The 12,557-nt window shown below is 38.0% G+C and overlaps 1 protein-coding gene across 3 annotated transcripts in view; it reads left to right on the top strand.

Moving 5' to 3' along the window:
• LOC120424938 (broad-complex core protein isoforms 1/2/3/4/5) overlaps window positions 1–12,557 on the top strand; it is a 137,097-nt gene that overhangs the window by 62,930 nt on the left and 61,610 nt on the right. For all 3 annotated transcript variants that reach the window (XM_052706161.1, XM_052706160.1, XM_052706162.1), the window contains exon 2: window positions 236–258. The gene's annotated coding sequence lies outside the window, so the exon portion shown is untranslated. The remainder of the gene's footprint in view (window positions 1–235; window positions 259–12,557) is intronic.

The following is a 12,557-nucleotide window of genomic DNA, read 5'->3' on the forward strand; positions in this document are numbered from 1 at the left end:
ACATTTTAGAAAAGTAATTTTTGTTTGAAAAACATTTTTTCATCAGCAGGCTCAGGTATCCATGGGTTCATCTTAATGAAATTCGAGTGTAACCAAACGAGTCACGATCCAAACATAATCTCCTAGTTGCACTGAGCTCGAAACCCAAAAAATAGCTCGATTGGCTTGACGTACTGTGTCAATGACGCCCTATTGCATTATTATGATTCTGATGATGTTTCTTTCTCTTTTTCAGAACCATTTTTATAAGTGGAAAAGGTAAGTTAGTGTTCAAATGAATCGAAGCACGTTATTGTCTCTATTTGAACAACCGACTCTTATCCATAAATAGCACTATCCTTCCGAAAGTAGGATCAAACTTCAGAAACTCACTCGAAAGCTGAAATAGTACAACCGATCGATAGTGGGCTGACAAGTATTAAAAGCTTTAAAAATGCCTACTACGCAAAGAACGCATGTTGGCATAAATTAGATATAAACAATGACCTTAAATGAAGTTTAAAAAAATAAGAAGCTGCTTTTTGCCTTCCTCATTGAGGCCCACCAGAATTGATCGGAATCGAAAGATGAACAAATGTCTGTGTGTATGTATGTATGTGTGTGTGTATATATATATATGTGTGTATATGTGCGTGTAGGTGTGTGTATGTGTGTGTATGTAGTATGTGGGTAATTCTCTACCAACTCACACGAAATCGGGAAAAGTTGCCCCGACCCCTCTCCGATTTGCTTGAAAATTCTCCTAAGGAGCAACTCTCTACGAAATCGGCGGATTTCGACCATTTTTATTTTTTGTATTTTTTGATTTGACTCAAACTTTGTGGGGGCCTTCCCTATGACCAAATAAGCTATTTTGTGTCATTGGTTCACCCATACAAGTCTCCATACAATTTTGGCTGCTGTCCATACAAAAATGGTATGTAAATATTCAAACAGCTGTAACTTTTGAGTGAATTTTCTGATCAATTTGGTGTCTTCGACAAAGTTGTAGGTATTGTTGAGGACTTTTGAGAAAAAAATATGTACACGGAAAAAAAAAATTGCAGATTTTTTTATCAACTTTTTTTTCACTAAAACTCAATTTCCCAAAATACATATTTTTTGATTTTCGAGATTTTTTGATATGTTTTAGGGGATTAAAATCCGCAACTTTTGAGCTATAGAGAAACATGGTCAAAAAATCTGCCACCAAGTTATGATTTTTTGAAAAATAGTGATTCTTGAAAAAAAAAATCCAAATTTCATGCAAAAACAAATTTGAAGTTATTTTTTAATGCAAAATTGAATTTGCAATCGAAAACTACTTTACATTTTTTTTTATAAAGGGCTTCGTTTTCAAGATATAGGCACCGAAAGTTCGTGAAATTTTCCGATCTTTTCGAAAAAAATATTTTGCATTAAAAAATAACTTCAAAGGAGAATGGGCGAATTTGGTCCAAGGATGTACACGAACGGGACCAACTTTTTTCGAAAGATCTCGCCGAGACATGAAAAAAAGTCTTCTGGACCAACTCTCTAGACCCCGGGGTTCAAAAGTTACAAGCTGTTGAAGTTTGAGCATTTTGGGTAAAAATGTATAAAAAATTGTATTTTTACTATTTCTAAAATCATTCATAAAATCTCTATTTTATTACGGATTTCGATCATCTTGACTTCATTCGAAGCGTATCAGCAAAAACTATTAGTTCTGATATGTCTTAGCATGATTGAAACATGAATTATCTTGTTTCTATCCGTTTGAAACGTTTGTGCAAGAGGTATACCATAGAAACAAGTCGAAACATCAAGATTTTTAAACCGGGTCCTACCCAGACTGCTTCAGTGAGTATGGAAGGCTTCAGTGCAATGTTGTAACAACTTATTGGGATGTTCTGAGTCATCCGAGAACTCCTGGGAGTTAAGACCGGTGAATATACCGCCGTAACGAACAAGATGTCGGCGGTTTTTGACTGCTGATCATACCCGCATAGCTTCAGTAAGTATGGCAGACTACTTTCTAATGTGTTGGAAGGTCCTGGGTCATCCAAGGACTCCCTGGAGTTAGGATCTGTGGATCTTCCGCCGTAACAAGCCAGAGGTCGACGGTGTTTGACCCCGGAACAAACTCGCAAAGCTCCAGTCAGTAGGGTAGACTGCTTTGTTAATGAGTTTTGATGTCTTGGGTCATCCTAGGATTTTCTGGAGTTAAGATATGTGGGTCACTGTAACAAGAAAAAGGTTGACGGTTTTTAACTGCGCATCATAACCGCATAGATTCAGTGAGTATCGCACACTGTATTGCTGTTATATTGGGATGTTCTGAACCATTCCAGGGAGTTCTTGTAACAGCCGTAGACCCACAGATCATAACTCCAGGAAGTCCTTAGAAGATCCAAGACATCCCAAGCCATTAACAATGTATTCTACAACACTCTAAGGCTATTCGGGTATGATCCATGGTAAAAACCAAATACCGGTCGACATCTTGCTTGTTTCGATAGTAGACTTATAGATATTAACTCCAGGGAGTTCTAGGCGAACCCAGGATATTTCAAAACATTAATAAGGTATTCTATCATACTCACTGAAGCTATGGGGGTATGATCCGTTATCAAAACCGATCGACATATTACTTGTTACGGTAATAGACCCACAGATCTTAACTTCAGGGAGTCCTAGGATAACCCAGGACATTCCAACACATTAGCAAAGTAGTCTGCCATACTCACTGAAGCTATGCGGGTATGATCAGCGGTCAAAAACCGCCGACCTCTTGCTCGTTACGGCGGTAGATTCACCGGTCTTAACTCCCAGGAGTTCTCGGATGACTCAGAACATCCCAATAAGTTGTTACAACATTGCACTGTAGCCTTTCATACTCACTGAAGCAGTATGGGTAGAATCTGGTTTAAAAATCTTGATGTTTCGACTTGTTTCTATGGTATACCTCTTGCACAAACGTTTCAAACGGATAGAAACAAGATAATTCATGTTTCAATCATGCTAAGACATATCAGAACTAATAGTTTTTGCTGATACGCTTCGAATGAAGTCAAGATGATCGAAATCCGTAATAAAATAGAGATTTTATGAATGATTTTAGAAATAGTAAAAATACAATTTTTTATACATTTTTACCCAAAATGCTCAAACTTCAACAGCTTGTAACTTTTGAACCCCGGGGTCTAGAGAGTTGGTCCAGAAGACTTTTTTTCATGTCTCGGCGAGATCTTTCGAAAAAAGTTGGTCCCGTTCGTGTACATCCTTGGACCAGCTCCCATACAAATTTGCCCATTCTCCTTTGTTTTTGCATGAAATTTGGATTTTTTTTCCAAAAATCACTATTTTTCAAAAAATTATAACTTGGTGGCAGATTTTTTGACCATGTTTCTCTATAGCTCAAAAGTTGCGGATTTTAGTCCCCTAAAACATATCAAAAAATCTCAAAAATAAAAAAATACGTATTTTGGGAAATTGAGTTTTAGTGAAATAAAAGTTGATAAAAAAATCTGCAAATTTTTTTTTTCCGTGTACATATTTTTTTCTCAAAAGTCCTCAACAATACCTACAACTTTGTCGAAGACACCAAATTGATCAGAAAATTCACTCAAAAGTTACAACTGTTTGAATATTTACATACCATTTTTGTATGGGCAGCAGCCAAAATTGTATGGAGACTTGTATGGGTGAACCAATGACACAAAATAGCTTATTTGGTCACAGGGAAGGCCCCCACAAAGTTTGAGCCAAATAAAAAAATACAAATAAAATCCATTTCCGGTTTTGGTAGAGAATTGCTCTAAGGGGTAATTTTTTTCCCTGATCACGAATCCATTTTTCGATATCTCGTGACGGAGGGGCGGTACGACCCCTTACATTTTTGAACATGCGAAAAAAGAGGTGTAATATATAATAATATGCAGCCTGAAACGGTGATGAGATAGAAATTTTTCAAAGGGATTTTTATGTAAAATTGTACGCCCGTTTTGATGACGTACTCAAAATTCCAAAAAAACGTATTTTTTATCGAAAAAAACACTAAAAAAGTTTTAAAAACTCTGCCATTATCCGTTGCTCGACTGTATTTTTTTTTTTGAAAATTTCATTTTAAGAGAAATTTAATGTACTTTCGGATCTAGATTGACCCAGAAGGGCCATTTTTTCATTTAAAACAAAATTTTTCATTTTAAAATTTTGTGTTTTTTCTAACTAAAAACTCTGCCATTTTCCGACATCAACCACATATGTGGATTAAGTTAGTTTTCTGGTGACATCTAGCATCTTTGGAAACGAACATGTTTTTAAATAAATGCGATTCGAAAGTTTTTTAAACTTAATTTTTTTAAGGGTATAAATGGATAGAAATGCACATTTTATACATGTTACTATTTAATATGTTAAAATGCATTACCCAAAGCGTTCTCAAATGATACACCCAAACGGTGGTCGCATCATTTGGCTACAAATCTGCATGGAAGTAGGTATATCAGAATCTGCATGAAAACTGTCCTCATGCATTTTTTGCGATAAAGGGGTAAATTTTTTCTCGTAAAACCGTAATAACTCGTGATTGTTACAAGAAATCCCCTTAAGTTAATATATCGTCTGCTGTGTGCTATCTTGTGACCTAGACCATTTTGGTCGAAAATTAGTTAATGATGACGTTTTGCTATACTCGCTTTTGGGAACTCGCTTCCGTTTCCCGGATATTGCAATACACACTTGTGACATAGACCATTTTATCATTAAAATGATCGTGCACACTTGTGACACACTTGTGAGTACGTCATCAAATCAGGCGTCCGATTTAAAAAAAGACCGTCACCATTTCGGGCTGTAAATTATTTTTTTAAACCAGATTTAATCCCATCTGGGGTGAGATAGAGCCTTTCTTACTAAAGAATATAACAATAGTAGAACTTCTTCTTTAATTTCATAACAACGTCTTTGTTTATTTATAACGTCAGTACAAAAAAAAAGTCTAATGATGAAAGCAAAGTATTATAAATGATATGCTTTCGAAAAGAAATAAAAAACGCAATTTTCACCAAAAGAATATTTGTATTCGTACATATTCTTAATCAAACAAGAGTTTATGACAAACGCGAGCATAGCAAGCTTCCCATGCGACAGTGACAACGCACACCGCGGTTTTGGTTTTTCTAGCTTCGGTCGAGCCCTTTTGTGTGTTGGTATTTTGGTTCATCGTACCATCGTACCGAACAAAGCAGGCGTAAAGAAAAACCGAGGTACAAGTGAACCGCGTGTGCCGCACGGTGCAGAGAAGCTCGCCATTCAGCTTCTACATAAGTGAGAGTGTCAGAAATAGCTATTTTTAAAACCGCACCACTACACACTCAATCGCGACTACCTTAGGTAGAAAGCCATTGGCGTCGCCAGCATTGAAAACTTTGAAAACGATATAAACGATGACAAGCCTATTGGAATCCAATGAACCCTGTTAAATAAACTCGAAAAATGACGTCTACCTATAGGCGATTTTAGGAGCACACGGGAAACAAATTGATTGTAACCGGATGAATGAGAATGATTTTTTCTTTTGGTCGGTTAATCAAACGGCTCTAACTCCAGAACCAGATTATGGATCTGGATGAAAATTTGGGAGGTTGTAGAGCTTGAAAAATGCAATTTTTGAGATAAATAAAAGATATGAAAATGAAAAATTTTGACCATATTTTCATTTGAAAACTGTGTATTTTGTTGAAAAGTCTGGCCGCATCCGAAAACAGATGGATATTTCGAAATTCGGTCTCAAAATGACCCTTGTTCAGCACACCAGCTTTCAAATGCACTTGTAACAATCAAAATCGAAAATAGGGGAGCCGAGGACTACGTTACACAAAATTTGGCAAAAAATTTACCACACATCACTCGAACTCCACGGAATTTAATTTCTAAAAATTCGAGGGTTGGAGATAGACGAGATCTGTCAAGGTGAATCGATAGAGCGTCAAAAATCGATGCAGTGTGATTTTTTGACGATTTTTCTGATTAAAATTCATGCTGAATCGACATATTTACGAAGATGAAAATGACGTCCAGCCTTAAAGTAAAACTTTTACCTTTCTTTAGTAAGAAAGGCAAAAACCATATCATTTTGAAATGTTAAAAAATGGAAGGGGTCGTACCGCACCTCCGTCAAGAGATATCGCAACAAGGAGCTCGGATTCGTGATCAGGGACAAACATTACCCCTCAGGACAAAGTTTCTCGCAAATCGAAAAGGGGTCAGGGCAACTCAAGTATCGGACTAACATTCCCATCCACTTCCCCGTGACCCTACCACTTGCACTGGTCGTGGCCGGCGCCGGTATTGATCAGCATGATAGGGGCCTTTGAGAAGTTGCGAAGCGAGGAAAGATAGCACCCACTCATCTTCCACGGCTCGTGGATGTAACTTCTGGAGATCCTGGTCAATAACGGAGTGGGTGGGCACCTACGGTTATGCTTATGCTTATCTTAATCGAAAAGGGGTCAGGGCAACTGTTGTGTGAGTTTGTCGGAGAATCATCCAGTAGGTAAAAAATAGTTTGTACCCCCCTTGCGCACTATACGCATTTTGTGATGGAACATGTCAAAAATTTAAAGTATGGTATGAAACTCATGCCGAACATTTTGCCACAAAAAGCTCATTTAGATATAATTTATGTAAATATATAAATAAGTAAATCAGTTGCTTTTCTCCATACATTTTGACGATTTTTCCCATACAAACTTTTAGCGATTGGAGGGAGGGGTTCCCGTGGTCAGAATGAGCTCAAATTTGGAATTTAGCCTAGTGATGGGTCAATCTTTGATTTCAGGGAGTAGCCCCAAAAAAGCCCGGATTTGGACCACCCTAATGAACATTTTATAGAAATCATCTATATATTAGCTTTTTGTGGAAAAATGTTCGGCATGAGTTTCTGAACAAAAAGTAGTACAAGGGGTGTACAAACTTTTTTTACACGTTGAAGATAAGTGAAGTCCCACTTCAGATAAGTTTATAAACATCACTAAAATGGCTATAACTTGTTAGATCTTCGATCTTTCAGGCTCATTTGGAAAAGCCTTTCTATAAATAGATAATTATCTATCTAACGATAGGTCGTAAAATGGATCCGGAAATGGTTTTCGTACAGATAAGTGGCCATGACATTAGACAAGGTTGCCAGATCTCCAAACTATTAGACTCGTTTGAAAGGATCGCATGATATGATGATGTCACAAGATAGCACAACAGTGACGATTTGTTCCCAAAATATTAAAATCTTATCATAAACTTATCGTAAAATGATATTGTAGTTCTTTTAAAAACATTTTTGGTAATATTTTAAATTACTAAACTTTACAGGCATGTTCAATCAAATCGGTCCGTTTAAAGAACCAATATTTCCACATAACCTGGGTTTTTTTGCTCGTTTTACAGCAGCGCGCTCTAAGTTCGAGGATCCTTGAAATATTGATGTTTTATGAGCCAATGAAATTTTTACTGCTGAACTAATCTTCAATTTTTTTCGCTTCCTGCGCTCCTCACGGAAAAGTGAAGGAAAAAGTTTTGTTCTGCGCATTTTTCGCTGCTCCGCGATATAAAAGTGTACGAAGCCCCCTCATCTCATCCCACCCATCCCAAAATCACCCACTATTATTTCATTTTAGTGTAATATTTTATTTTATTGTTGTTTTCAATTCCAACCGCGCGCGTCTTCGTCGTCGTCCTCCTCCTAGCCCTGTGCTCTCTTGGCGCTTTTCTTGCCTTTCTTAAATTTACTCTTGCTCTGTGTGTATGATCTCCTCATCCTCCTCCTGAGCTGTTGTTGTGTTCAGGTTTACTGTGGCGGCGACCGACGTCGGCACTCAAGTTGCTGGCTCTCTCCTCCCTTCGTGGCTCTTCTCGCGCTGGCATTGCTAGCTCACACAGCCTCCGATCAGATGGGCTTCCTTTTTCTCTCTGTGAACGACCAACACGCGAAATCGCGATGTTGTAAAAGACGTCGAGGACGAGGTTCTCCTTACTAGGGTGGTTGACGCTGGTGTAGTATTTGTGTGTAGCGACCACCACCGCCGCCAATACATAGAGAACTCTGGCGAAGGTCCTGCGAGTGTTTGTGAAAAGACAAAAAAAAACCCGCTGGGCAAAACGTGGTGGTGGTTGGATAGTATATTTTTCCTCCGTTTTTCCAGCTCCGACACTCTTAGGCAGCAGGGCAATACATTCAAAATGCGGCTTTTCGGAAAAATCGGCATCTGTATACATAAAACCTGTGAAACTACTTTTTACGCGAGTTTCTTCGCGAGATTAGATGCTAGGCGGCGGACGGATGCTGCTGGGCTCCATTTACAAGAGAGAACCGAAGTACAATCATTCGAATGCCATAAATCATCCACTTCTTAACTTTGTTGCCGCAGTACAGGAACAGTACCCTCTCGTTTTATTTTGAAGAATGGCTCCCCGTGTTCAGAAATTGGAAACACCTGTAAACTGAGCTAAATTTTCTAATAGGAATTTTTGAACATACAGTTTATGAATTATTAATTAATTTTGACCATAACTGCAAAGTCGTCCCGCCTATACTTTTAAACGTTTAAAATAATATGTTTCATGACATACAAGCTAATGATTTGAAAATAACAGCAACTACTTTTTATGCGGAATCTCAATTCATAAAGTCTCATATCTTCGTAGTTTTTCTATTTTATCAATCGCATTATTGACGATTGTGTTCAGATGAGCGTTAAAATAGTACAATCATTACAACAAACTAGGGACGGATGGCCACATGTCGCTTTAAGTCATCTTTATTAATTAAACAACAACATTACGATATAGCGGCAAAACATCAATGTTAAGCCTACCAAACTGTGCGGCATCTTGGCATAATGCGAAGAAACATTGAATGAATACATGAAAGTTAGGTTAATATCTATTAAATTCCTGAAAAAATATGCCTTAAGTGACGCCTAATTAAACCATTAACCAATATTTGACCTCCAAAAATGTGTATGATACCAAGTTTACCAGATTTCTAGCTTTCTTCAAAATAACCTAAAATCCAAGCTGGAAACGTCAATGCAACAAGTTGCAAAAAGAAGTTTTTTTCAGCACGAGTCGTACATTTATCCAACAAGGTTTACCGAATGGTGAAAAAATCAAGTTTTGCAACGAGTTCCATTCAACATTTTTTTAAAATTCCGAAAAACACCCTTTGAATACAATTTTAATTCAATCCAACTGTCGATGTATTTAGCCAACTCATCGATAAAACCAAAACAATATTTAAAAGTATAACTTTTCGATACAAGTGCTAAAAAGTTCAACATTTTTTGGAGATCAAATATTGGTGGATTATGTAATGAGGAGTCTCTTAAGCCATATTTTTCAGAAATTTGATGGATATGAGCATGATCCAATCGATTTTTAGCTACTTTTCTTTAAAAAAATCCTATAAAATCGATAAAAAAAACTTCTAAAAAAAAGTTGCTCTAGACCCCCTGACGAAATATTTCGGTATACCCAACAAAATGTCAGGAATGAACCCTTTTTTCATGGTGCCAAATTTCAGACTTGTCGAAGGAGCTATTAGACTGTGGCAAACAAACTCGCACTTTTTTGTGTTTGGCAGTTTACAAGCAAACTCGCAAACAAAGCCAAATGTAGGTATGCAGGCTGACGTTTCTGTGAATAAATGCAGGCAAACATCAAAACTGTCAAAAAGTTTGGTTGTTTGCGAGTTTGTTTTTTTGTTTGTCGTAGTCTAATACTTCCTTGAAAGAGCACACGACCTTGAATAAAACTGCATCAATAACCACTAACGTGCACAGGGTGGGGAAACATGGGGCAGTTGCCCCACCATTCTCAGAAATTTGTTCTAAAGTGGCTCGGGGGTGCCATAAACGATGAAATTTTCAAAACGCTCATATTTTTGCCCCACCTTCCTTGAAAATCGGATCTGGGCAAGTTAGAATCAATAACTAAAAAGCGATGAAATGCATATGGTATATTTACGCAAACATGGGCGAACAAACCAAATTTTTGTTGCATATTCATTTTTAAATTAATCTTTTTGTATCCATTCTTGTGGCAGTGCGTGGCCGAATGGTTAAGCTGTCCGCTTTGTAAGCGGAAGATCATGGGTTCGATTCCCATCTGCTCCAACCTTCCATCGGATGAGGAAGTAAAATGTCGTTCCCGGCCTTGGTTGTTAGGCCGTTAAGTCATTCCAGGTGTAGGAGTCGTATCCATGCCATGCCATAAGTACAAACAACACACCAAACCAAGCCTACTCCGGTGGAATCGCTGGCGGCGGTTGGACTCGCAATCCGAGGGTCGTCAGTTCAAACACTGGGGTGGAAGGTTCCTTGGAGTAGAAAGAGGTTTGGGTGCTCTCCCTATTCAAGCTTTTGGACTCCTAGGTTCGAGCAGAAACTTGCAATAGAGACCACAAAAGACCCGGGGGCCGTTAATGTGGATAGTTTGATTTTTGATTTTTGTATCCATTCTTATTGTCAAACGACCATTGTTTCAGATATAATCTCTACAATTTTGGGAGCAGCCAAACAAAAGTGCTTTGAGAATATTCGGAAGCACCCAGGAATAAAGATCATAATCTATGATCTGACTGAAACTAGGTTTCATGTCAAACGTTCATAACTTAGTTTTGATAATTATCTCAGGTATAAAATCAAGTTTTGAAAAAACGTGTGACAAGATAGCACAAGATAAATCAAATTTTGCCACAAAATTCGTTTTTTAGGTTAAACATTTTGATAATTAACACACTGAAATGCACAAGATTTACCACAAAACAAGAACAAAATAATTGTTATAAACTCTGTCAGTGATGTACAGTGCGTTTTTATTTCATTTTATAAATTGCGGTCGATACCATCCGATAACTAAAGATATTGATTTGTTTCAACTGCGCCTTGTTGTAACACCCATTCCATCGAGTTCTAGTACCTACTGACTGTGTATAGCGTGCTAACTGCCAAAATGGTTTCAGGCTGCATTTGACGCCAAAATCCCAGTAAGTGAGCAAAAAAAAAAGAACTAAGATGCTGTCGGTCACGCCTTGCTATCCAAACTCTACCACTGCATTAAACTATTTTCTTGGCAACAGTCGCTCTAGAGCAGCATGATGGTCGTGGTTCCTGCATTTACTGCAGAAATCCAAAACATGTAATAACTTTTAAAATTGGAAGCGTTACAAAAATATTAAAATTACAATGCAGTACTTCTATGCTGACGTTTCATCTAATCAGAGTGGCGCAGGAAAAAAACCCGAGCACCTCGAGGGGTTGAAAAAAATGTGCTGTACATAAAAGTACACATACAGACATTGCCTGAATTACGCTGAAAGCCTTAAAACAAGTTGAAATTATATATCTTAGATTTTTACAGCCATCCAAGGTAGTAGAAAATATAATAAAAATACAAGTAAAAAAGTAGTTGCCGTAGTATGGGGCGCCGAGGATATTATTATCTGCTTATGTACAGAATGCAGAGGGAGCTCCTAGTTTATTTTAGATTTTATTTCGCTATTCCGCACAAAATTGAAAGAAAAAAAACTTGAAAAGGACGAAATGAATATCGCGTGCGCTAACAAGTGGATGATGCGAAATCACGGGAAGCGAAAAGTGTGGTTTTTATTTTCCACATGCTTTACATCGCCCCCTCCTGAGCTGAACCCTGAATGCCGACCCAAAAGTACACGACGAAGTCGACGACGATGACGACGACTACGACAACGACGCCACCAGGAGATGCCTTTTCAATCCACCCACAATCCATCCCCCTTCGCGTTGGTCCGTGCAGCATCAGAACGTACCGACCGTACACGTGAGGCTGCCGATGCTGGCGGCAAAACAGCGGTAATGGGATGTTCGTAAATGGTGTAGCAATTTGTGACGTTATTTGGTGAAGCGCTGGTTTATCAATCAGTGAGTTTTGAGTTCGAATCCTGAGAAGGATTTAACTATGCAATAAACAACAATTTTCACATTGATCAGTTTGGAAATATCTCAATAAGACACACTTTACTAATCCAAAAATAATCGTCAACCTTAAATCGTCCCAACGTCATTCCTGAACGCACCATAAGGTCCTTTCCCGTTCCACCAAACTCACCACAAGAGCTAGCAAGGCGGCGGGTGGTGGTTCAACGAGGGTGCCTTTTCCACCCAGCCAGCAGCTAGAGGATAATAACATTTAGATGTATTTGTGAACCACCTTACGCACTATCGCAAAAAAAAACTCATCTTCTGCATTTCATGCGACGATTTTTCACGATGATCATTAAAATGATGTATATAGCGGGGTTGGAAGTACATAGGGTAGCGCGGGCAATTATCGTTTGCGGTGTTTTGGATGACGTAGAACATTTATGATATTTTGGAAAACTTCAAAAGAAAGAATTGTTGATATTTTTTGACTGTAATTTTTTTAGTTAAGTTTGGTTCTAAACCGTGTTCTCCTTTAAAAAAACCAGTGCTTCGTTCCAGCAATTGTTTTTTTTTCGAGAAAGCTTTCACAGAGGTTCGATTTAAAGCATTTTCATTTATTTTTCAGTTGTTGGGGCT

This window comes from Culex pipiens, chromosome 1 (genome assembly GCF_016801865.2).
Source record: "Culex pipiens pallens isolate TS chromosome 1, TS_CPP_V2, whole genome shotgun sequence".
NCBI lineage: Eukaryota > Metazoa > Arthropoda > Insecta > Diptera > Culicidae > Culex > Culex pipiens.